The sequence below is a fragment of the Ischnura elegans genome, chromosome 10 (genome assembly GCF_921293095.1).
Source record: "Ischnura elegans chromosome 10, ioIscEleg1.1, whole genome shotgun sequence".
NCBI classification, from domain to species: Eukaryota; Metazoa; Arthropoda; class Insecta; order Odonata; family Coenagrionidae; genus Ischnura; species Ischnura elegans.
In genome coordinates this window covers 13,645,614-13,673,065 of record NC_060255.1, presented here as the reverse complement: position 1 = coordinate 13,673,065, position 27,452 = coordinate 13,645,614, and positions in this window count along the sequence as shown.

The following is a 27,452-nucleotide window of genomic DNA, read 5'->3' as shown; positions in this document are numbered from 1 at the left end:
GCCTACTACCTTATATAAACATTAATTTATGTTTATAAATTTTCTTAGTATTTCTAACAGTACGTTTTGTGTGTTCAAGCTGTATTGGCAGATTACCTTCTTGTGTAGTAAGCAAGCTTTGCCTTTGCATGGATGTGGAAGAATAATTTGTTAGGCTGCGTAAAACTTTTATTTCCCTTTGGTGTGAATGTGGGAATCGTATTGCGTAATGAATGCTGGTGATTGAATACCCCCTGAAAAACACCCCAGAGGTGTTCCGTAAGGTATTATGTAGATGTTGAGTATTTCGCGACGATCCTGGTATTCTGATTCTCAGCCTCCCGAAGTAATTGATATTCAGGGTTGGAATTGGTGATAGTTATTTGCTATCCGTCGCAGTTATTTCATTTTCCCGCCTGGTACTCTTGGCGGGAAAGGCTCCCAGCGATTCTTTTCTCCTTCCCCTCCCGTCCCCATTCCACTCTCCCCTTCTGCTCAGCGCGTTTCTCCTTTCAACCTTTCGTTACGTCTCACCCCTGCTACGTCATCAACTTCTCCCCTCCAGCCAGTATCACGCGTCACCCTCCCCTCCCATATTACCTGGCCATGCCGCGTGGAAAAATGGCCGACCATTTATTTAGTCTCCTCTGCCTGCTCCTCCATATTCACCTCCCTCGCCATTTTATACTCCCATACTTTTTTCTCAATTTTTCTACTCCTTTTTTTTTCAACTTCTACCGCACCCCCGGCGACTCTTTGTAGCAAATGTGTGTGTAGCGCCTAATTCAGTCAATCATTCTAAGTTAACTATCGTATCGAATGCGCTTAGGGGTGATTGGCGTTGCATTCTTTTCAATTTAATCAATCAATCATTCGAAGTAAACTCTCGTAGCAAATTTGCGTGCAGTACTTGGATTTCCATTCTTATTCAATTAAACAATCAATCGATGTTTAGTCTCGTTGCAAAATTGCGTTCAGTGCTTGGAATTTCCATGAAAGACTTTTCGCATAACATCTGAAGAAACTGCAAATCTTATTCCCTCGCTAATTCTTTACTTCTATTCCATTCTCTGAAGTCCGTCCAAGCCTCTAGTATGGATGATTTCTGTAGACTACACTAGGTTGAGTATTTTGCGAAGATACGAATTTTTTATAATTCCTATCTACTAAAAGTAATTGAATTACTGTGTTAAAGTCGGAGCTGGTTATCGGAATTCCGGCTTCTTAATTATTAATCTGGAATTTACAGCCAGTCAACGGAGTGCAAAATAACTCACTGAATCAAGTACAGTACTTTGGAGAGGTCAGTGAAGAGCTCATCCCAAACTGAGACGCAGGTGCGTGATACCAAATATTCAAGGTGGGCATGACAGATCATTCAACGTTACCATTCTATCACCGTCTTAGTCTTACATCCTAGTTGCATGAAGTCAGCCGTAGAAGGTGAAATTTGATGAAGATTATTGAGTTTTTTTCTTATTTTTTTCCCTCCCTTGACCTCTAATTTAAACGTTGATTAAGTAGTCTAACTGACTGTAGGTCTTTAAGAATTAAACGAAAAATGTTTTGCCAACGTTTCGTTATATTTTTATACCTTCTCCATGGAAATGAATGAATACATTAATTGCATATGATTACATTGATTTGGTTCATAGAGGTATGAATGGTTATTACAATGTTTTTGCGATGGTAAAATAAAAAAGAAAAATAATTCAATTGCAATTTAATTAAAAAGAAGAGACAATATTTTTGACTTTCCTTTTCCGCAATGAATATTTTGTTAACTAAGTAAATATATGTCATCGTTACCTGTCAATTTTTATTTATTAAATAAAACTATATTTTTCTTTAGTTTTCGATCTTCTATTATAAATATTTGATTAATGAGCTTATTGATTATGTTGAGCAGAATGGGAGATAAAACGTGTAAACGATCACTCATTATTTCACGATCCTAAATGTATAAATCAAATCATCTATTATTATTAATATCATCAGTGAATGACTTGTGTTGGTAATAAAGGTTAGTGGAAAAATAATAGTTCAATCCTTTCCTTGAAAATTTTGCTCATTCGGCGAAGGGAATCTAACTCAATTTCCTGGTTTATGAGTTCCCATAAAATTCTTGACTTTTCCTCCATAGTAAGAATTTACATTCGTATCGTAAATCGCTGACTTGGCGACTTCTCTCTATATATATTTTCGATGAAACCGAATACCAATTATATTTTTACCTCTTGAATGCAAGTGGATTCTTTGCATAATGTTAATCTAAGCCATTGATTCCTCTTTTGCTTTAGTGTATGTGTCATAAAGATTCTTCTCTCATCCGAAATTTTGCTTACTCAGCTGTCTTTTATTACCTCCTCCGCAATACCTATTCGTTTCGGATATCCATTCCAATTTTGCTGCCTTCATAGAATATTTTTCGCCAAATCTCTACGTATCAGGTCATTTGCATTGCCAATTTCTTGATATGAATGGAAGTACGTGAACCAGCGGTTGTGGAAAAATATCGAAATTAAATTCACGAATTTCCAATTTGTTTTTTTTTTAATTTGGAGGAAAAGAATGTTCGCGATTTCTGATGCCGTTAACCCAGGCTCCCTATAGGTATAGCTACTTTCCTTAGCTTACCGAATTTCGTCATGGTTAGTGCTGTTTTAATTTTCTCAAATTGTAGGCGTATTGATGAAGAGGAAAATTATTGCTTTTGAAATGAAACCTCAAGTGTATCACTCCTAAAATTTTGAATAGATGCGTTGTCTTATATCCAAGTCATGTTTCCACAAAAATATATGTTCAAGTGACGAATTTATTAGGTTGTCGTTTATTATAAATTGTGATAAAATACTGGAAATCGCCTCTTGCCAGATTAACAGTCACCTGCACGTCTCGTTATCAAGAAATGATTTACCCTTGTGGTGGAATGCAGCCGTTCATGCTAATACCAAATGGTTTGGATGGCTGTTTAGGTACTCTTGGTTATCAATAACATTCAGGTGAGCGCGTGGTTCAAAGCCTCGCGGAATATGTATCAAGTATCGTGGACAAATCTTTTCGATTGCAATCGGAAAGTAGAGCTAGTTGATAAAAGTTAAGATAAAGGACACATTATTGCAATGAACGGAGAGAATTAGGCCACGTCGCGATGTGTAGGAAGATATCCTGTGAAAACAGAGTGCCTCACTTTAAAATGGCAGTCCGGATGCGTCCATTGCATTGAAACCTACATAACTGAGAAATATCGCTCCAAACGATAACGGGAGAATACAAGTTGTGTTGCGGAACACGTGTCCATTTCAGTTGTTGAATTCAATTAGCTGTTAAATGCTTTGGAAGTTGCGTGAGTGTAATATTCGCCGTGGAACTCGTCCCGTCGATAAATTAAATCGGTCGAGTCATTACAGCTTAGTAGATGCATCCGCTACTGGACACGAGGGAAGAAAAAAAATTGACAACTGCATTGTGATGATAGCGGAACGGTGTTATCCTCTCGTCTGTTCCATTTGCAAGTAATTCATTTTTACGTGGGACGGGTGTTTTCCATTGTGGGTAATAAGCAATTCGCCTCAACTGTTATGCTGCATTCATTGTTAATCATTCCGGTTTTTTTTATATCTCTCTGCCAACGCTCTGGGACAAAGTATTACAGCCGTAGGGAGTGGTAAAAATTCAAAACCCGCTCCTATTAAACTCGTGGAGACCCATTGATGTATTCGCGGTGAGTCCATTGATACATTTTGGTCATTGTTTGCCCCCCCCCCCCCAGCCCCGCCACGCAGGCGAGCGGTGGCGGCTGGGTCCATTGTGGCATAAATTTGATTTCTGCACTCTCCCCATCGGCAGGTTTCAATTTGCGCGGCCGGGGTTGGTTCTCGGGTAAATAACGCGTCGCTGCCCACCTCGTTTGACGTCCTGGGAGCCTCCGCGCCTTGCGCCCCCTGGGATACCTACCCTCTGGCGGCATCCATTACGGCCCGCCTGCTTTCATAACCGATTCGTTATTTGTGAGTCCATCCCCTCGCATTACCCACCTGCCGCTGGTATTGTCTCCCTTGGGGAACGGGGGGAGTATGGGGATGGTGAGATATGGTTGGAGAGTGGTGGTTCTCTCTGTTAGCAGAGCAGGATAACTTCCAATTCCGTATATTGCAGCGGAAACGCTTGTTCCAACCAGGTTGGGAGTCTCCTGGATATCCATGAGCATGCACCATCAAGTATTAAGACTCAGAAGTATTATAAAATGTTGGTAATGAATTTGTTAATGAAAATCACTTTATCGTAATATGTCTTTTTTTGTAACGTGTTACTCATCTAAGGATGACTTCCAGCTTTGTATATTGTAGCGAAAACGGTTGTTTTGACCAGGTTGGGATTCTCCTGGATAACCATGAGCATACACCATTAAGTTATAGACTTAGAAGTAATATAAACTGTTGGTAATGAATTTGTTGATGAGAAGCATCACTTTACCGCAATAGTTCTTTTTTGCAACTCATGACTTCGAGTCTCAGAATGACTTCGAGTTTTGTATATTCCAGCTAAAATGCTTGTTGTAGACCGGTTGGGAGTCCCCTTGATATCCGTGTTCAGGGCGCGTTGAATTGTAGTATTAGAGGTATTGTGTAATATTGGTAATTGGCATTTGTTAATGGGACGCATCTTTTTTGCTCGATCGGTATTTTTTTGTAACTTGTGGCTCGTCTAAAAATGATTCTGTCACCTTGAAATATTTAGCTTTTAAAGCTAACTCTTTTTACCATTCGCATCTGCCTCAAATTAAAAAAAACATCGTTGTTTCTCAGATATGAGCTTTTAAAAAATTAGGTGCAAGCAAATTTTGACAAGAAAGAATAATTATTAATGTATTCTAACGGATAAGTTAGGTGCACATTAAGGATTTTGGAAGGAAGGCATATGAAAGAACTTCTATTTCGCTGGTGATTTTTTTTGTTATTGCATTTTGAATTGGTTAGTATACTCCAAAAGGCCCTTGGAAACAGTATTTTTTAAGTCATTCTTGCAAGGATTTTTTAAAAGAATTCCTGTTAAACCTAACCAAAAACTCATGGTCTGTGGTACAATTTTTGGTCCAGTTCATTTTGTACCATGTAATTGAGGCATTCGAGATGTGGGTGTGGCGAAGAATGGGGAAGGTGAAGTGGACGGAGAAGAGGAAGAACGAAGAAGTGATGGACATGGTGGGTGAGGAGAGCTAGCTTTTAGGTGAGATACGGAGGAGAAAGAGAGTATGGATGGTTCGAGGAGAAGCTGATAACAGCATTATGAGGTCAGTGGCTCCGACTCCATGGGGCCTGAGGGGTCCCGAGACCCCTCAAAAATTCGTTATGGGTGTGAGGAAAAAATGTATCAGACTTGTCGATTTTTCCCGAAGTGTCCAGATATCGAGATTCGAGTTATCAGGGTTCTAATGCTGATCATTAGACTCTTCTAAAATGCTTAAAAAACTTATAACTCGCTACTTATACAATTTCACGGGGCAAGATACCCGGTTTGGGCACCCCCAATATTTTTTGTAAGTCGGCACCCCTGTATGAGGTAGAATAATGGAAAAACGAGGTTGGGGAAGGAAATGGGATTTTTAGACAGAATGAAAGGGGATAGGACTTCTAGAGAATTTAAGAGGGTAGTCTATGAAGAAAGAGGAGAATGCCAGAATAATTACTTCTGAAAATACTCCATGGAAACCTCACTTAATCGGTAGAATACTTAAATTATAACAATTATACTGGTGGAGCGGTGATCATGCTACAACTTAATAATTGCTTATGATATTTATTTAGAAATGTTTTTTTTTGGGATTCGAATTACCAGTTATTTTCCTCGGGTTGAGGCCTCTCTCTCACCTTGTGCTCTTACTTCCCTTCGTGTGGGATTCCCGGCTGTTGTCCGCGTTTGAGTGACCAGCTGTCAGCACGCCTTCCTCCCCCCCACTCACAAAGCATTACCCATCCCCTCATTCCACCATCCGGACGTGGTTAACGAAGAACGAGTGCCCTTACTCCGTGCTTTAATTCGCGGCTTTGCATTAATCATCATCACAAGCGGGGATTTGGGTGGCTCCCGCCCTCAGTCCTCGCTAACTCGGACCGCCTCGCATATACTTAAGCCGAACCTCCCGTCCCCTCCCACGCTCCCCCCCAGGGCCCATATCTCCTCACTAACGCTCTCATTCCCCCACTGAAATTCAAAATTTTCCCTCGCATACATTCGGCGCCGAACGCACTCCATATGTTTTGCGGGGCTCGCGGGTTAGTTCCCTCTACTGTCCCCTCGATCACTCATCCATAGGGATGACTGCGTTGGCAATGCGGCCGATGTACTGATATGTTGGAGGTGAACCTACTCCCTACCTGGCGGGGCTACCTTATGGAACTGCATGATTAATTGTTATAAAAGCATTCAACCGATTAAGGTAGGTTTGCATGGAGGATATTAGAAGAATTCAGGCAATTTCCCCTCTCTTCACGGATTTGTCTCTTAAAATCAGTGGTCCTACTCCTTTTCATTCTATCTATTCTATTATATTCCTCTCCTCGTTGATCCAACATTCTTCCCTCTAACACTGTTTTCAACATCCCCTTCCCGCTAAGTACTCGCTCCATCCATGCCTTCTGTCTCCTCCGTATCTCATATGATAGCTGCCTCTCCTCACCCACCATGTTCAGCAGTTCGTCGTTCCTCCTACTCTCCGTCAACCTCGCCCTCTCCATTCTTCGCCTCACCCACATCTCGAATGCCTCCAGTCTTCTCTCGCCCTCTTTCCTAAGTGTCCCCGTATTCTCACCGTAAAGCGCCGCACTCCATCTTAGACTCTTCATTAGCCTTTTATTTAAACTATTGCATGATTAATAGGAATGAGAATTCTGTATATATTGTACTGTAAAAATAGATCAATTCGCCTGTTTTTCTTGTACTCCGTGGGAATTTTTCTTGATAAATGTAGCTAATAGTGAGGTAAGTAAAATATTCCACCGGTTAAGGTAGGTCTGCATATTGCATAGATCCTGTGCGAAACACTCCGGCCCTCTCCCCTCTTTGTGTTGCCTTATCTTTTCAATTCATAATAACACTTATTCCCTGTCATTCCATCTAAAAATTATTTTCGTTTCCTCCCCTTACTCCACCTACCAAGTAGTCTTCCCTCCACATTGTGTCTCCTCCGTATCTCATATAGAAGCTGCCTCTCCTCACCCACCATGTCCAGCACTTCGTCTTCCTTTCCGTCCACTTCCTTTCTCAGTTCTCCTCCACACGCCCATTTCGTGCGCTTCCAGTCTCTTCTCCTACTGCAACGTCCATGTTTCCGCATCGCAAAGCGTCGCACTTCGGATCAGACTTGTCGCAAGCCATTTGTCTTAATTATTACGATGAGATCCTTTCATCAGTTCCTTCTCATTAATGCACCCCTCTTTTGCTCGCGCAATACTCTTCCGCAGGTGTTTACTACTTTGTCCGCTTTCATCTTGTTTGTTGCCCAAATATTAGAACTTATGGTCTACTAGTTCAACTACGTGACCAACTACTTCATCCTGAGCCTCATATTCCTACTTTCACGAGAGGTTCCCTGTGCACTGAAAATGGAAGGGAAGGCTTGCGAGAGCATGTGAATAGAAGCGTAGAGAGATTACTGAACAGGATGAAATCATCATTAAGGTTAAGGACGAGTTTCTTTTTTTGTGTAACATGTACAAAAGCACTCTAACTGAAGAAGAAGTCGGTAGCCCCAAAACGGAGCATTAAATCGAAAGGAGTAGCTATGTTTTTGTAGCCATGTATTTATTAAAATTTATATTTTTGTGGAACAATAAACATTATTATTTTACTATTATTACTGTATGTTATTATTTTTGCATCCTTTGGGCACCATTCAAACCATATGAGGAAAATTTGGCGATATTGCGTGTTGCTTTCACGCACAAGATGGGAAGATAAAATTTTCCAATCCGTGTACTCATATAAACAGAACAAGAATGTGATGCGGATCATCGGAACCGAAGTCGGAGTACATTTTTCTATGAACACTAAGCGATTTAATTTACTGTGAAAAATTCATTCAACTGGCCGGTTTTCGAACCCATATCTCCCGAAAACAGTATCGAATTTCACTGTCTGCTTTAATAACTTTGTAATCATGATCTTAAGTGATTTGATTTTTGGCTGTTCAATTGCAAATTTTGTATTTTCATTTTACATCCTTTGGTAGAGTTTGAATTAAGGCTAAAGATGGAAGGATGCTAACCGATCGAGAAGAGGTACAGAGTAGATGGAAGGAATACGTGGAGGATCTGTATGAAGGAAGAAACAGGCCGGAGAGATTGACTTTAGAGGAGGAAAGTGAAGTGCAGGTGGATAATCTTGGGCCGGGGATCTTAGATTAGGAAATCGAGAGAGCCCTTCTTGATATGAAGGCTAGGAAAGCAGTAGGCGTGGACAATATCCCATGTGAGCTTCTGAAGAATCTAGGAAGGGATAGTAAGAAAAGTTTTTTCGAGTTATTTCGCAGGAGCTATGAGGAGGGGTGTTGGCCGGAATATTTCGTGAAGACGGTTTAAATTCCGCTTCCAAAAAAGAAGAAAGTTGTTGAATGCGGAGGAATGCAAGTAGTTGGTACTCGACTCGAGTGTTTTGAGTAACATTGCGAATGTCGAGTCGAGAGTTTCTGTTACAGAGCTGTCGAGGCCAGATGTCAGTGATTAATATACGTTTATAATCTTTATTACTATTGTGCAAATGCCTTTTCTCGGGGCTCTTCCTACCCGTTTGGATACACAAATTAATTAAATTTCCGACATATTATTAGGGGTTAATTCATTTTAACTGTGCTTCAACTGTTTAAAGCATTCATTTCCTAATGCTGACACAATTATCATAAACATTCCTAATTATTTTTTCCTTTTTACATCAGGGTAAGCATTCAGAATAGCAAATTCACTTGGGGATTGGAAAAAAGGGAACATGCAAGAGCATGCATTGTTGTATTGCCTGGTCCAGAGATTATCATACTCGACTCGACTCGACTCTCGCCAATAGTTTTCAACTCGACTCGATACTCGCTTTGAGATCAAAAAGTACTGCTCCCACATCCCTATTATTTTTTAATCTATCATGTCAACATTCAATGTAGTGAACTCGCGAACCATTGATTTGGTAGGAGTCAGCATTCTATTTACTTTAATCCTTGAATTAACATCTGTTTTTTAACTCTTTTCAGATGCTGCATTATTAAATGCCACTGGAAAGATTAAGGTGCACTCCTACTTATGATCTATAGCATTATTTAAGCTTGGGAATTCTCCTCCCCTTTTACAATGCATTTGCATATACCACTCAGCGTGGAAGAAGCAGTGTGAATGTATTAATTGCTACCTTATATCCATTTCTTTATGAACACTAATGGAATCTTTTATTCCTAGGCAATATATAAACCTGGGCAATATTTATAAACCTGGGCTATGAGTCTTTTCCAGTAATGATAATGCTTCGAGTGTTCACTTGACGAAGTGAGACCTCACAATGCAGCCTTTTCTGTATTTTTCTATGCTGGACTCGCATTCCATTTATGCGTTACCATTTACCGCGTAGTCATCCCTGTAATTCCCGTAGCTTTTATCGCTTCAATTCAATTTCGATCCTTCTATGGTAGTACCCAATTAACCCGCACGAAGAGTCTCTCTATTTCTGTGTTCATTAATCGATTGTAATACTGTCTGACTGAGTTAGGTTAATCTCATTCCGAGTTCTTTTGTTTCCTGAGCCCAGCACTCCGTTATATCTGTCCCGTTTTAAAAGGCGATTCTCACTGGCTCTCATTGTGTGCAACGAATTGTGCCTAGTGCTGCATTCCCCGCTATTGTAAAACTTTCAGCGACGACCATTGTGTGCGGATTTAAGGTTTTTGATGAAGCGAATAGGCCGATTAAATCGTTTAATATCTGGATGGCCTGGGGTTCGTCATCAGCATAAATTGACTCCTGGTCCCATACCGGTGCGCTGAGCGTAAGGCAGTTATAATACGCTTGTTGGCAAACAACTCTTATATACGCTTGGCTTTCGTTGCCCGGCATTTTTTTATCGAACCCTTTTGTAGTTCCATGGAAGCGAAAATCAGCGTGTTGTAACCGGGGAGCTTCATTTTATTTCTATTATTTCGTAATCCTAACGCAAACTGTATTTTACGGCTTCAGTTCTCTCCGTCCGTAAATATCGCCAATGAGGTCTTTGCTGTCTTCTGGTCGTTTTAAATCATGTGGATTAGTTCGCCACTGTTGCAAGTTTTGCGCTTTAATTTATCGCGTTGATTCCCGTGTTGGAGGAGGAAGATTTCTCATCTGTAATCCCGTATAGGTAAATATCACATTTCTGCAACTTACGTACTTCCCTTTGATATTTTTCTGCGAGTTTTATTGCAGTTCTTTTCGCAAATCGATCCCGTTCTCAAAACTGGTGGTCATTCGATAGAAATGCTCATTTATTAAAGTATTTTACCGATTAAGGTATGTTTCCATGGAGTGCTTAAGAAGAATTCCGGGAGCCTACCCTTACATCATGCACTTCCCTCTTCAGTGCATAATAAGACCTACTCCCTTTCTTCCTATCTAAAAATCCTATTCTTTTCCTTTCCCTCCCTCGTTTACCTAACATTCTACTCTCTAACACTGTTTTCTACATCCCATCCCCGCGAAGTTCTCGCTTCATCCATACCTACTGTTTCCGTATCTCATCCTAAAGCCGTCTCTCCTCGCCAACCATATCCAGCACTTTGTCGTTCCTTTTTTTCTCCGTCCATTTCACATTCTTCATTCTTCTCCGTACCTACATCTCGAATGCCTCCATTCTTCTCTCGTCCTCCTTCCTAAGTGTCCACGTTTCTTCACGGTAAAACTCAAGATCAGACCTTTTCTTTAAATTCTTACATAGCGAACCTCTCAGAAGCTCCTTTCTGTTCATGATCGCCTCCTTTGCTAATGCAATTCTCTTACTAATATCCTCACTACTGTATCCGTAGAAATGCTCAAGCTGATAAAAAATTTATGTAAAGGATTTCCTTCTCATGATAATGGGAAGCATGCGAAGTTAGTGGAGAGGAAAGGCACAAGGATCTTATATGAAATGAAGACATGGGTGCCGTATACAAATATGATTTGTTAAAGTTTTGGGTGTATAAACTCTGTAGGTAAGACTCTAAAGATAGAACTGGTGAGTTATGCATGCTATGCCTTGATTTTATCGAAAGTTTATCGAAACGTGTGTTGGGCCCTTTCCCCCTGTCCCTATCGGCTCCCTCGGCGAGTGTTGCCGTGCTCGGGGTTTCCCAGGTTCGGCCGGACCCATTCTCTCCTTTCTCGTGGTCTTCGCCAATGCCTCGTTCAGTTTACGATTGTTCCAGCAATCGTTGGAACTATCGTACATTCACACGACGATGGTTAAAACCTGTGCTGCCCTCTAGTGCTGACATTAAAAGTGAACGAGAAATTGACGGTTAGCATAGCTGTTGAGGTATGCAGGGCCAAGATATAACTGTGTTCAACGTGTATTCAACGAATAATTTTTCTTCCGTCCATATTATTCCTTGATCGGACAAATAAATGAAAAAATAGAGCGAAGAGAGCTTCACGAACTTTTCGTCTTTCTCTTGTCGCTTCCTTTTCCGGTCTCCCAGCGCCTAACCATCGTAAAGTGGCAGCGTTCGGAACTACGTGAACTATTGTCAGGACATGCATTCACACGGCTAGTTCGGCCAACTATCGTTAGGACGATCGCTCTGACAATAGTAATGTGAACGAGGCACAAGGGGACTTGACTCGCACCCTTTTGCAGTGAGGGCTCCCAGGTAGTGCCGTTACGCGAGGGTCAGTAACCCTGTCTCATCCAGGCCCTTGCATTCGGCGTAGGTGTCAATCAGTTTTTTACGAAAGCCGGGAGCGTGTGGACGCTGATTTGCCATGAGTTTTCTTAACTTGGGGCACACATTCCTTCGCGCACATCTATTGGTCCAACACAGGCCGGATATCACGCACAACGTGGTTGGTAAATAAGAATCAGTGGGCCATCCAGACGTTTTTCCCCCATTGTACTATTTATAACACGGTTCCACAAAACATCACATTATGATCTTTAAGTTGATGATTACTCAAATTTTAACAGGTCAGATTTGTGACCATGTGTCCCATTTGTTGCCTTAGTGCGACAGTTTTTTTTTGAAATCTCGAGTATTTTGGCAAACCTGTTATCATGAGACAGCGAAAAAAACATGGTGGAAAATGGACACGAAAATTGATCGTTAGAGCGAGAGTGATGCGCCCTCTTGATGATTGTCCACGAAACATTCGAATCGAAACGATTCTGCTGAGGAATCATGCCAACCGAAGATAAAATAAAAAAAAACCTTTATTCGTTAGAGAAAGAAAGACAAACGACGAAGTGCTGGACATGGTGCGTGAGGAGAGACAGCTTTGAAATGAGATACGGAAGAGACAGAAGGTTTGGATGGAGCGAGTACTTAGCGGGGATGGGATGTTGAAAACAGTGTTAGAGGGAAGAATGTTAGGTAAACGAGGTTGGGGAAGGAAAAGAATAGGATTTTTAGACGGAATGGAAGGGAGTAGGTCTTATTGTGAATTGAAGAGGGAAAAGCATGATAGAAGGGGAGGCTCCCGAAATTCTTCTTAAGCACTCTATGGAAACCTACCTTAATCGGTAGAATACCTACTTGAATAATAATGATAGTAATAATGTTTTGGTCGATTTTTAGATGCAAACATACCACGGATTTGAGCTCAAATGATCAAATCTCTGATTGTATCACCTTGTTTTGATAATTTTAATTTTGAATTTTATCTGATTTGCTCCGTAGAAAGGTAGTAATGGTAATTTTAGTCTACGGCCTTTGAGTTGATTGGTTGTGAAATTTCCTCTGTTACGCATACGTTCGCTTTCGTAGTGTTTGGTTTGCGTTGGCCAGAGGATGTTGGTTAATTTCATTATAGGTTAAAATAAACAAAATGTCATTTTATTGCTGTCATCGAACATGAAAGAAAGTACACCTTACTGTGCATTGAAGAAGAAAATGCATAAAGGAAGGGATAGCAGACAGAATTCTTCTTAAGTACTCCATGGAAGCCTACATTATTCGGTAGAATACCTTAATTATAATAATAATACTCGTCAGAAAATCTCTCAAAAATACGTGCGCGTGAAAGCCATCTTTGTCAAAAATAATGTCGCTGTGTCTGCGTGTGCCAGAGGAGTTTCTCTCCCGTCATGAATAGGATCCCGCCCAACTCGAGAGCGCGTCCGTTTTCATTATGGCTTTAATTTAAACTGTGCCGCGCTCCGCAGTTGAGAGGGATCTCTCGCGCGAATCCATTTATGAGAGCCACGGCGATGTTTTCGTTATTCCAAGTGCGCCGGCGTGCGATCCAGTCTACGCGCAGAGCACGATAGAGACAGTCGTTATTTCCATGCGAGCAAAGTCTACTTATTGCCACGGAACCAATGTAACGTACTCAAAATACAGAAATATTGGGTGCATTTTTCGCACTTTAACAAATAAGACACAAGTACAACTACTTACAAGTATTAAGTAACAAGTATTAACTACTTACACTACTGCTACCAATAATAATTATAACATAATTTATTGTTCACAGATTTTGACATCAAATTTTAACTTTTTTATGTGTATATTACAGCTCAGCAATCAGTTAAATGTCTAAATATATTAATTAATTGAAATCGATGAACAAATGAAAGTATAGAACAAAGAGACAAATATTTTCGATTTAAGAATGTAATTCATTACATTTGCTTTTGCATATTGCCTCATCTTAGGAACAAAGTTACTATATTAATTACAGTGAAATGTCTAATTATAAAAATAAATTGTAAATCATTAACAAATGTATATGCAGCATGGAAAAGGTCAATTAGTTTCGGCTCCATAGAAATAGATGTTATTGTTTTCTAAATTTTTGCAGTCATCCGAGCTAGATCAAGACGAGTCTTTGATTGGTTTGGGAAGGTTGTTCCATGTTCTGAGGAAGCCACTAAGATATACGCCCAGACATTAAAACTCATAGTATAGACGTATCAAATAGGGCACAAATGTAAATAGATAAAGAATTGAAATCATAATTTAATAATAATAAGATAGTTTCAATATTCACTGGAAAATACGTAATAATGAAACAAGGTTGATAACATCTGATCCTTATTCATCGCGTTCATTTTTATCGGGCAATGGAATATTAGTTTTTCAAACGAATAGTTTTGGGTTTTACCCTCTATATATTCCAGTAATGTACTTGACATGATTTAAGCAAGAATACTTTTTGGAAAGTATGGAGCAGTGGTACGTATAGGATTTTGGAAATTTCATTATTCTCACTTACGCGCCCACGAACTTTTCAACGTCTCTGCTACTCACACAGAGCCATGTCGGCTTGCCAAAGAGAACTCACAGTGGTTCAGCGCCGGCCCTGGCTATAAATCGACACGGGTCCTGTAACGGTTGCGTGGGCCAGGTCGCCAAAAATCCACGCGCGGCCCTTGTCTCCTTCCTCGCTGCGATAATTCTTCGTTACCTCACTTCCTGGCGGCGAACTTTTTTCCCCCGTGTCGCGTGTTATTTTTGCTGCCGTTATCACATAGGGTTGGGAGGGAGGGTGGTAGGCTTAGTGGGGTTCTTTTGAGTGTTTCCCAGGCCACGGGGATGTATGGGTTCTGGGACGAGGCAGTAGCTTTTGGCCGGTGTGGTGTTTGAAGAGTCCAAGGTAACAGTGCTGCGTTGGCCGGTGAAATTAAAATCTTCGCAGCCCATGGACCGCTATCTATTGCTCTATCTCCCGCTGTTTATTTTCCTTGAACTCGGCAAAGTTTGCTGCGAACATTTTGCTGGGGTGAGTCAGAAACGCTGACCATACTAGTTTCCAGCATTGCTGATTCACCGTTACTCTTAAAACAATCTATCTCCACGCAAACGTCCGAAAAAGGAATTTCAAAGCACCATTTATCTCATGGTAATCTATTCAGTAACTTTGAGATACTCATCTTGATTCAAGTGCTGTGGAAAAAAAGTCTGACAAGTCATGCGTTTTCAAATAAAAGTATTCACTAGGAATTGAAAATGGTAATTCCAGTAAAATGAAATGAATTATTACTAAAAACCCAGCGTTCGCAATTTTGAAGCTTCTTCAGATCCTTGCAGTGATTCTAACTTCCCAGTATAAAATTTCGTGAAATCTTGAAGAGGCTGTTAATAGCGAAACATGGATCATCGTTAATTTTTTTCAGAATTAACTGTCACTTTATTTCTCCACGGTTCACTATCATGTTAGCGATAGCTGTGAGCGCTCATTCCTACTGAATTCGTCCATTGCTCCCTGATAACTTGTGTTATTATTTATCCATGGCAAAATATAAACAACAAATGGTAATTTTCACCCTGAAATATTTAACTCCATTATCGACCATGTTTTCGACACTCTCTAGAGAATACTAGTTGAATGGGAGGTATGCTCCCTCCCATCCTTAAGAATTCCTTTATTAATACGAATTGCCGAGATGGAATGCGCCTTGCTTGTAATTATAATTGAGTTGTTAATACTCGGGTACTTTGCACCACATCGGCAAGTGCGATTGCTCGGAGCGGCCTCTTCTGACGCGTCTAATGCAAAAACATCGTCTCCCGGCCAAGCGATAGGTCGGTCCTTCAGAGAAGAGGTAAGAAGAAGCGAAGTGAGAAGGAGTTCTTCTTTGTCCATGTCGCGCCCCAGTTACCAAAAGTAGATTAGGAAAGGAGCGGCGGCTTCAAGACACCCGGAGGACGGGGCTGGCTGCTTGTCTCTGTGTGTCGGTTCTGAGCGCGTGGGAGAGAAAGGAAGCAAGAGGGGCCGCTCATTGTGTGGAGTGGCCGTGGGGGAAGAAGAGGGGGTGAAGTCGGTCGGAGCAAATAGGTGTCATATTGTCGTCTCGGGAGATGCAGTGCCGAAAGTGGGGGCTCCGCTCTGCTCCGTCGCCCTCTTTCTCCTCGGGAGTGGAGCGGAGGAATTGGAGTGGCCATTGACAGCCCGGGGTGGCATTGGATACACTCCTCTCTCCGACATCATCCCCTTACCCTTAGGAGTGGATGGCTGGCGATAGTTTCATCGCACTCCGGTTGAGGGAGTAACGTGGTGGGATGAACTTGGAGGCACTGAAGTGATGAGCCGTAATCCTTGAAAAGGGGTTCATCTACTCCCTGATAGTTGATGGATGGTGATGCAAATATTTGACTTTCTTTATCTCTTTATCTTGGTGTCTTACTCTTTATGTCTCTTTATGTTATACCTCTTTATCATGACGGCGCTTGCAAGAAGATCCGACTTTGATTATGTCAGCGTCTGAGATATGAATTGAAACACTTTGCACTTTCCACAAAAAAATTTTTAAACAACAGTTGACATGTTTCGCTGCGCTGCAGCATTATCAAGACTTCAAGACAGCGAAACATGTCGACTGTAGTTTAATAAATTTTTATGTGGAAAGTGCAAAGTGTTTCACTTCATATCTCATAATGGATCTCCACAAAGTATCTGCCTCATCCGTCCAATTCATGTCAGCGTCTGTTTTTTCGCTAACTCAGTGATTCAACCCTAAGATTAGTTTGGAATGGTGAGGTTTGGGCTCAACCTGGACGGATCGAAGGCACGGATATGTGAATTTCACACATTCAGGTTAGGGGAGGGGCGAGGTAGTTGGCGTTACTTTTGAAAGCTGAGGTGGCGTTGGATAGACTCGGCCACCACTGCGTGCAATACCCTGATTTCTTCTCACTGCGACTGGAGGGAGGCATCTTTGAGGCTGGCGATACTTTCATCGCACTCCAGTTGGTGGATCTTTTAAGAGGATGTCCTTGGTGATATTTGGAGCAGAAATGTTATCCCAAGTCCCCCAATTAGGGCCGATTCATGACCTGATATGTATTGGCGATACTCACCTTGGATTCAGTGGCTGTCATGGTGGATGATTGTACTTAAAAAAAGATCCTACTTATATTAATTCTGCTATCATCTATTTTATGTAAATTGTTAGGTGTTGCCGAAATGTTTCTGGTTTTGATTGCTTCTCTTTCCTTCCAATGGTATTGCTGCTGCGCGTTAAAAACAGTTTTAATTGCATATTATTTCAACCATAGTATAATTTTTTCTGTCGATTGTCAAGAGGAGATTCCCTTCCCAGCCAAGAGAAAAATAATGTTGATAACATAAAAATGTCTTTAGTTATTTATTTTATTTTATTTATTTCACACACCACCGAAAACAGCACTGTTCGGCCTTTAAATCGGGGTTGATAACATTCAATAATCACAAACATCCATGCCTTGGGAAAGGGTAACTTACCCAGGCGGACGCGAACCCGCGACCTTAGTTTGGCTGGCGAACTGATACCCCGCCGCCACCGAGGCCGGCGGGGTATCAGTTCTAATTTAATCGCTTTTTATAATTGCTGGTGAATTACTGTAAGAGATGTATTGATCGTAACACTGTTGGTTAGAGAGTGGTAATACAGGTTTGAAAACTTCATCAGTTTGTTGGTTGGATGCAGATATTTTAGTAAATTGCTACTTATTACTTTCCTTGTTATTCTGCTGCTCTAATTGCCCATTTTCCGTGGTTGGAGTTTTGGCAAAAATATTTGGCTGGATATTGTTCATTTTTTAATCATTCCATCGTTGTAAAACGTATAAATGGGATTTTGGTATCTTTTGATAAGCTTTTTGCGAAGTAGTGGTATTATTTGGCTTGATGGCTTCCTCAGTGGAGCATTGTATGCCGTTAGTAATTGAAAAAAATGAAGAAAAGGATGGTGGCGGTACTTTTATGGATTCATAGATGGTGAAGTGTGAAGTTAAATGAATATATAAGTCGTTTGAATAAGAATCAGGATAATTATGTTTGTATCAACGCTTTGTTTGCAATTATTCAAAGGTATTTACTGCGTATTTTTCTTGTATTTTCATTGTTTCCATCTTAACTGGTGCTTCATTAATTCCCTATCCTTACGTTGGTGGAAGTTTCCTTTTTTTGTTGCCAAACTTCATCTTTAAAGGGTGTGACGTTCATTTGGCAGTTTTCCTCTCCCCCGCCTTCATTTTTTGGAAAGGCGATCAACTGAAGGCGAGGCTTTTGAAATAAATAAAAAAAGTCGTATCTGAAAAATAAAGTGTTTAATATGACGCTCCGCTTGAAGAGTGGGAGCCTCTCTTTTTTTCTCTCTCCCCCACTTTCCGTCTTTTATACCTTACCAGTCAACTTTCACCGCCCACGGGACACACTTCTTCTCCTCACGTTGGCATTCCGCCGTTCCCATTTCATCCTTTTCCTCTCCTCCCCTTCCTCCTCCACTTTTTCCGCTAAACATCTTTTAATTCTCTTAACTCCACTTTAATTTTCTCCCCTTTTTTGATCTCCTCCACTTTTTCCCCTTCGCTCTCCCGCGGAAGAAGGCCCCTGTGTTCGCCCTGTGTTCTCTTCTCATCTCCCGGCCACCCTCCTCTTCAACCTTGCCTTTCTTCCTTCCCATCATCCCTCCTGCTCATTCCGGGGAAATCTCATTCAGGTTCACCCACCTGCCCCTCCCCCTATCACCGCGTCCTCCCGCCCCTCCGTTGGCTTGTCGCTTAAGGAAGCACTTACGGAGGTTTTTGAGAGTTTGGATGGCTCTACTCCGTGTACCCCGTTGGGGGTCGCCCCTCACTTTAGCATCCCCCCTGGGGGTTAGTTGGATTTGGCGTGGGTGGGGCCGCGGGGGCGGCTACCCTCCCTCGGGGGAGGAGGTATTTCCGCGGGTTTGTTGGGTCGCGTACGGTAAACGAGACGGAAGGAAGGTGGAGGTTTGCAGACGTGTATTTCGGGGGTGTAGTTTCAGTAATGTCTGATCCTATACCGGAAATATTGAAGAGGAAGATTGTCACACGCATAATCTTCAATGAGCCATGAGTTCTGATAATTTCATTCATTTATCTGTTCATTTATATGATAACTCTTCATCGTTGTGTGGGAAGAAGCAATTTACTTTTTTTACACTGTTGAGTGAAAACGTTGCTATTTTGGTTACGTTGTTACTGAGTTTAATCACGATTTTACCGTCTGAAATTATTTATTCGTTTTTGTTAAAGAAGTTGATGGTTTGAAGCGTTAATTTATGGAATTTATTCATATTTAATGACAATTAAACTATGTTTTTCCTGATAATATATTTATTAGATAACTACCATGGTTTCGACGTTCCCTCTTCAGGTATGAGGATGACGCGGAGCGGGTTTATTTAAAACCAAAATTGTTTTCAAAGAAGCTGAAGCTGATTGCAAATTAAATATTACTGTATCAATATTATTAAAGTATTCCACCGATTAAGGTAGGTTTCCATGGAGTACATTAGAAAAATTCTGGGAGACTCCCCTTCCATAAAGCACTTCCCTCTACAATTCACAATAAGGCCTACTCCCAGTCATTCTATGTAAGAATCCTATTCTTTCCCTACCCCTCCCTCGTTTACCGAACATTCTCCCCTCTAACACTGTTTTCAACATCCCCCCCGCTAAGTACTCTCTCCATCCATACCTTCTGTCTCCTCCGTATCTCATCTACAAGCTGCCTCTCTTCACCCACCATGTCCAGTACTTCGTCGTTTCTCCTCCTCTCCGTCCACTTCACCTTCTCCGTTCTTCGCCACACCCAAATCTCGAATGCCTCGAGTCTCCTCTCGTCCTCCCTCCCAACTGTCTACGTTTTTGCACCGTAAAGCGCTGCACTACAGATCAGACTCTTCTCTAACCTTTTCTTCAAATTCTCAATATATTTAGACAGCAGCAAAAACGAATCAATTTGTCATAAATTAGTTAAATGAAATTTTGCAATGTTTGATTCAAATAATATTACGAACTTAACCACATTGTTCCTCATATTGTACAAAAAATAAATCAAAATATTGTTTAACATTGCCAACGATTCGACGGATACACCTAGAATCAACATTAGGCTTCACACAAGATCCTGCAGATTCATCAACGCCGTCGCAAATGGTCTCTATCCTAACCTCACCAATAAACCAAACTTCGAATTGGAACAATATTGACTTGAATCAGTTTTTACTTAATTTTGACATGAAGTAGTCTCCATACATTAATTGTGTAGATTTTTTTATCATAGTCTATGATTTTTTTCGATCGCGTTTTGTTTATTTTGGCAATTAATTCAATATATTCTCCTCGCCTCTCCTTCTTGCTGATAGAATTGATGTTTCCCCAACTTGCAACCTTGAACGAAATGAAAATTTTCCCGGGTATGGAGTGGGGTGAAGGTTTCTTCCGATAAATCTCATTATTTAGAATTAATTCAATTTTGAAATTTCATTCCTTCGTTACCGTCTCTCTGCCTCTGGTTATTGGAAGCTCTCCGCTGACTTTAGGGTGAAATCCTGTTTCAGACCCCCGGGGTGGTCGTCTGTTGCTGACGCGATGAAATTCAGGTTTGGGGCGATCTAAGGAATCGGTTCAGTGTGGTTTATTGGTACTAACTAGCTTGCCACGCGGGGGACTTTGTTTCTTAGTGGGGTGAAGTATGCTTAAAATGTTTTTCTCAGAGGTAAATTTAAACAAATATTCTAGGAACACATTGGAGCTATGGAATACCTTTAAACTCCTGGCAGGATTACTGCCCCCCTGCCCAATGTACAACTATATACTTCACCCATAGGCTAGGAGGGTAACCTCATGGGATATGAAGAGGTGGGAGCTAATTGAAGTGGATAATGAGTTTGGATAGGATGCTGGTCCTCAACGGCGAATAGATTGTGTGGTAGGCTCTAGAGTGGAAGGATGATATCTCGAATTATGGCGCTATGGAGGTAGATAGATGTTGATACATCAATTGATCATCTATGGAGCTGGTTATATCTTCGATGGTTGTTGTTGATATAAGTTTGGCCCGGGAATTCCGTTTGTGATGTGATATTTTGCTACAGATTCCTCCAAGAAGTCCTTTTCATTGTCATTTAATTGAAAATGCTCTTTTTGGTTCAAACTTTTGATAATTATTTACATCAATATGCTGTTGATCACGCGCAAGATTTCTGCTAAACCACAGGCCAAGCAGGCAATTTTTTTGTTGATATCATAGCAATAAATCCTAATTATTTTATGGAGACTTACATTTCTTTACAAGATAGGATTTCTATCCATAATTTTTGTTTGAAGAGGTTGAATTTAATCTTCAAGAAGAGACTTGAAATTGAGTGTCCTTTTCGCGAATTGCTTCGAAGCAGCAATATCGATATCTCTTAGGTAGAGAAATTTGGCCCCAGAAAGGTGTAGGAGTCCGTTGTAAGAGGCTTAAGGCCGCGGAGGAAGGCGTGTGGTTCGATGATAAGTGGTATCCACTGCCTGAATTGGTGGACTCAGTCGATGGACAACGGAAGAACATCAAATGAGCATCGTGTCAGGGAAGTCTCCCGACCTGGACAGTGTAATAATGACAACAATGAGTGGGAAGTTCTGATGTGGGTGTAATTCTGAATAAAACAAAATATCATGATTTAGGTGGTGAATCTGTCTTATTTTTCTTGGAACGTACCACATGATGCACAACTCCAGCTCCTTCATCATTGTCACTGGTCAAAAATCCCAAAATTGGTTTGACGCAGCCTTCCACTCAATTCTGTTTCTAGCCCACAGTTTTATTTGTGCTAAATTTCTCATTAAAAATTATTGCTATCATTTTGGAATTTTCAAGGTACATACGATAGAATAGACCCTGGTGAGCTTTATTACCACGCATTAAATTTTTAAATTATTACCTCGTTATTTTCTCAGTGCGGCCTAGACTTGGTAAATAAGGGAAAAATGTAATCATATTCGTCATAAGACTTTGATCTCTTTCTTGTCTTTATAGTAATTCAGCGTGTATAAATCCTTCCAATCAATTTCAATGAGAAATCTACCGTTTAATTTAGGTTTACGTGGAGTATTTTACGAATTAACGCCTCGGGTCCAACCCCCTTTCACTCATTTTTTATTTAATTTTATATTTAATCGTATTGGCCAACAATTTGCAGAAGCAAATATAGGTTTCGTCAAAATGATATACTTAATGTACGCATATATAAAATTACAAGGGATTCAGGAAGATATAATAGTAAAATAAAAATGACGATAAATACAAAGGTAAGCAGACAAACGAATGGATGACTATTTGCATTCTTCATTGAATTCATCAACACCATGGAATGCATTTAAAAACAATTAGTCCTTGAGATAGCGCGTAAGTACATTATGTTCTTTTAGTGATTTGAGGGCAACAGGCAAATTATCAGACAATATATTACAAATGGCTAAGGGCGTGTTTAATGTCATTAATGGGAGATAATCGTTCTCATGAATATGATCACAAGTGCGGGTTAAATGGTTTAGGATATTGGCATTGGATTAAACAAAATGGAGGTTTTGTTTTCTAAAGACTACCGTTTGAACTGAAAGGTAGTTGCATTTTTGCACATTAATTTAATATGCATGACGCGTTTGGGCTCGCAGACCCATCATCTGGTGCAAGACATTGGAGTGCATGAAAATATCACATTTATACTTTTGAGGAAGGGTGAGGGAAATACTGAGGTAAATATTTAAAAATTTTAGTTATAGAAAAATGCTCAGCATGGTCAACCCTATGTTTCTGAAGGAGGATGACCTTATTCAATGGGGTGGGTGAGCCACCCTATCATAGATTGCAATTCGTATCCCTCCATGGAACTCGCCTCTTCAGTTTGCAACGAGGAATAGGCATTACCTTCATCATCCTTCTATTCATTAGCCCTGTTCTATTCCTCTCCCTTCACCTAACGTACTCACCCTTTTTACGATGTGAATCATCCCGCCTTCGACTAGTACTCGTACCATCCACACTTCCTCCAGTGCAGCCCTTCTAGCAGATTACTCGTTTTGCCAACGAAGTGAAGAACACCCTCGTTCCTTTTCCTCTCCTTCCAATTCACCCTCTCCATTTTATTTCATGAACATTCTCAAACCCTTTGCCACCTCAAACTCAACGAGCGTATTCTCATCTTCTTCCTCTAAGCCTACTTTTCCGAATATTTTCGCACTAATTGTTAGGTTTGTGGATGTAATATTTTATTATGATTTCTATGCTGACAGTCAATTTCATTAGAAGAATAGTTATTTTCAAGGCCGTGAATACAATATAGTTATCGCATCTAGTGGTCTGTGCATCTATCATTCCTGGTAAAAATGTCATGTCCATTTACTTGAATTCCACTGCGGCCTTCAGATATACAAGGAAGTAGATATTATTTTTAAGTAGAACTGAACAGACACTTTCTGTCTGAGGGTCGAGTTTTTTTGTGCATCGTGAGTCCCTTAATTTGATACTAGGTGAACTATACAAAAAAATGGTCTAGTTTTAGTCAGGCATTTGAAACTACTTTTCATTTTTAAATATGAATCTTTACTTTTATAGCAATTACCAAAATCAACGGGATGTTTGTCCATATTTATTTATATTCCACTAGTAAAATTTATATTTATAAACTTTTGAAATACACCGTGCAATACTGGAAATTCTGAAGTAATCAATAAAATAATTCTGCTTTATTTGTCTATCTATGCTTGGAACGGCATGGCGAGTTGAAAAATGTATAATTTTTTGATTTTGCACTCTCTATAATTTATCAATGTCTTGACGACACGTGTTTCAAAGCACCCGACCTGATAATGAAGTGAAAGCTTTGAAATACGCGCAGGGAAGAGATTAATGGACTGTGGGCAGTACAATGACAAAAATGTACGCATAATTCTCATTAGCGTAAGGATTGTAGGCGACGTTTCCGGTAATATTGACCTAGATTCGAACCGTGTACTCTTAGAGTAATTCCAAGGTACCATCACCTGCAACACTCATTTTATCACTCTCAATTTCTGTGGTAGCACCTGTTTCGCCATTGCATTGGGTTGAATCTTTGAGAGATGCATCTCCTTTGTCGTAAGTTTCATCAATATTCTCCGCGATATCCTCTTGCCAGCTTGCGCACATGCCCGGAATTTGAGATGCAGATGAGGTGCCTTATTTTTGTCAAATACGAGCACCACATGGTGGTATAATTGCGTCTGTTATCCAGCAACGGATTTAGGGCCGCCCGTTGCCGTAAGTCATCTTTGTTTGTGCTGCTGCAGCGTGACATTAAAATGGGACATGAAATGCTCGTAACCCTGAAAACAGCCTGAGGTGGAGCATGCATGCTGATGAGCCCGGATTAATCTTTGGATTGACGAACTAAATTTTGCCGCATTTGGGAGGAATGAAAATGGTATCAGGTGAACTATACCATTTTATCATTCCCTGAATATTCATCCAAATTTTTTTAATTCTCATACAAATTGCAAAATTGGGTATGAAATCGTTTTGCGCATTTAATGGATATTGTAATAGGAATCGCCCATCTAAATTTTCGGGTATTTTTTGTAGAGCTTTATACGAATCCTTAATCATGTAAACGCCGTTAAACTGTAAGATATCGTACAGCTAGCGTTCCCGGTCACTATGAAGTTTTTTTAACACTTTTACTGTTGCTTTTTCCGTCAAGATTTTCGGAAAAACCAACCGCTGCCGTAATGCTCACTTATGACTTATGTGGTGGAGATGTGACTATTTATAAATTTAGTCACAGAGTTAAAGCTGCTATTTTCGAGAGGGAATGGTGTGAGGTTATACCAAACATCTTTTGTTGGATTAAGCCTGAGTAATTTCATTCCTCTATCGTAAGTCATGAACGCAGTGTACGGTAATCGATTTTCGCAGCTGTGGGTTTCACTTTGTTATGAAGGACGTTACATACTGAGAGGAAAGATCGTGAAATTAAATCATCCATTCCCGGTCGGATCGATTACTCAATCATTACAAGGATATCATGTTCACTATTTGCTAAAACAAAGTGGGTTAGTGAAGAAAGTGATCTAGAGTGTAGCCCTACAGGTAGAGGACGTAAGGTACCCCTTTACGGTGTGGAAACTTAGAAACTTAGGAAGGAGAACGAGCGAAGACTGAAGGCGTTCGAGATGTGGGCGTGGAGAAGATTGGAGAAGGTGAAGCTGACGGAGAGGAGGAACGACGAAGTGCTGGACATGGTGGGTGAGGAGAGGCAGCTTTTAGGTGAGATACGGATGAGACAGAAATTATGGATGGAGCGAGTACTTAGCGGGAGGGCATGTTGAAAACAGTGTTAGAGGGTAGAATGTTGAGTAAACGAGGGAGGGGAAGGAAAAAAATAGGATTCTTAGTCATAATAATTCAAAATAAGGAGTAGGCCTTCTTTTGAATTAAGTGGGGAAGTCCATGAAGCACGTTTTTAGCAAAGTTAAAAAAAATCATTATATTTCATCCCAGAAACACGGTTCGAAGACGTACTTGATCGCACGATTGGCAGGAGTACGATGCAAAAATCATTTTGTGATGATTGGAATGATTGATTGATGTTCGAATTGCAGCCAGAGCGGTCACTTTTCGGAAAGAGGACCCCCGCTCCGATGGTCGAGGAGACCAGCGAAGGTGGGCGCTTCGAGGAAAGTGTTCCGGACCTTTGGGAGGGTGCCCCACGCCCATCCTGGGACTACCTGTTCCATGCCCCCACGAATCGTATCATAACCTAATAATTTGCTAAGATATCATATTTTAAAAATATAGTAGATTATGAAATGACACCTTTGATGTGTGGACTTAGTGTCTGAATTAATGTTATATGTTCATGTAAAAACTGTAGAGTTGGCCCCGGAATATACTTTTAAGGTATTACTGTTATCAAATACTATTTGGTGCTTTTAATTGAGTGTTAAAATTATTTGTTAACCAATTAACTTATTTTAAAAATGAATATGTGCGTAAATGTTAAGGTTACCCTATTCCCATTCTCCTGGTTTCCTCTATTTCCCGTCATATGTTGTCGTAGCAGCTACTATGACTTCTGTTCTTGCGTCAACGCTGCCAATCGTTCCTTCTCCGTCGATATTTGAAGCATAATTTCGCCTCCTGTTCTTGAGAAACTCTTCTTTTAAATTATTCAAACCGGTGGACTCCCTCGTGGCTCCTCCGTTTTAAGCCGCTACATCCGCGGGTTCCGATATCTCGAGGGGGCTTTTTTATTCATATTTCTGGGCGGTTTGCCCAGTGTGGCTAGGCAGTGGAGAGGTCGGTCGGTCCCATGTTCCGGAATGGGTCCTTCGGAATGCGATACTCTCCAAGTCCTTCTTTTTTATTAAGGGTGGACCTTCGGATGTCCCTCAACCTAACCCGGATGTCGCTACCTTTCCGACCATTGGCATTCATCTTTCATGAGTAGCCTTTCGGGTGTGGGCGATTATGGGATGTCTTCCAGGGGTTCTTCCTGCTGTATTCCCTCCTTTCCTCTGCTCCGTCCCTCAATTCCAGACTTCTCTTCCCTTTTTATGCATTCTTCTATTCGTTCTGTTTCCATCATATTCCTCTTTCCCTCCTGGAGAAATCCAATCATTCTCTTTCCTCCCATTTGCCTGTATTTCCTCTTTTCATGTATTCCTATCTTCGCTCCGAGTCCATCATATTCCTCCCTGCCTCCTGCAGAAATCCAATCACACTTTTTCCTCATATTTGCCTGTACTTTCTCTCTCTTGGCACGATCCATCCCCTCCTGTAGATATAGTTCCTAATGTGCCACTTTGAAGTCGAACTGAATTTATTTCGTTTCTGATGTAACTTTCCCGACGTTCAGGTTCGCAGTAGGGTAGATTTCCAGGTTCCATGTAAAAATTTAAAGAAAAGGTTAGTAAAGAGTCTGATCTGGAGTGTAGCGCTTTACGGTGCGGAAACGTGGACACTATGGAAGGAGGACGAGAAAATACTGGAGGTATTCGAGATGTGGGTAAGGCAAAGAATGGAGAATGTGAAGTTGACGGAGAGGAGGAGGGACGACGAAGTGCTGGACGTGGTGGGTGAGGAGAGGTAGATTTTAAATGAGATACGGAGGAGACAGAAGGTATGGATGGAGCGAGTACTTACAGCTAGCGGGGAGTGGATGATTAAAACAGTGTTAGAGGGTAAAATATTAGGTAAAAGAGGGAGGGGAAGGAAAAGATTAGGATGTTTAGTCATAATGAAAGGGAGCAGGCTTTATTGTGAATTGAAGAGGGAAGTTGTTGATGGGGAGGGAGTATCCCAGAATTCTTTTCAAGTACTCCATAGAATCTACCTTAATCGGTAGAGTACTTACGTTATAATCCGCGTGGTCATTTTGATAACGACGTTTCACTTACTGTGCTGTAGTCGTCCTCAGGCCTAGCTAGAGCGCTTCAAATTACGCCATCAAAATAACAGCATGAACGGAACCAGGAAATCTACCCTACTGTGAGTTTATTGCTGATTGATTTAGTT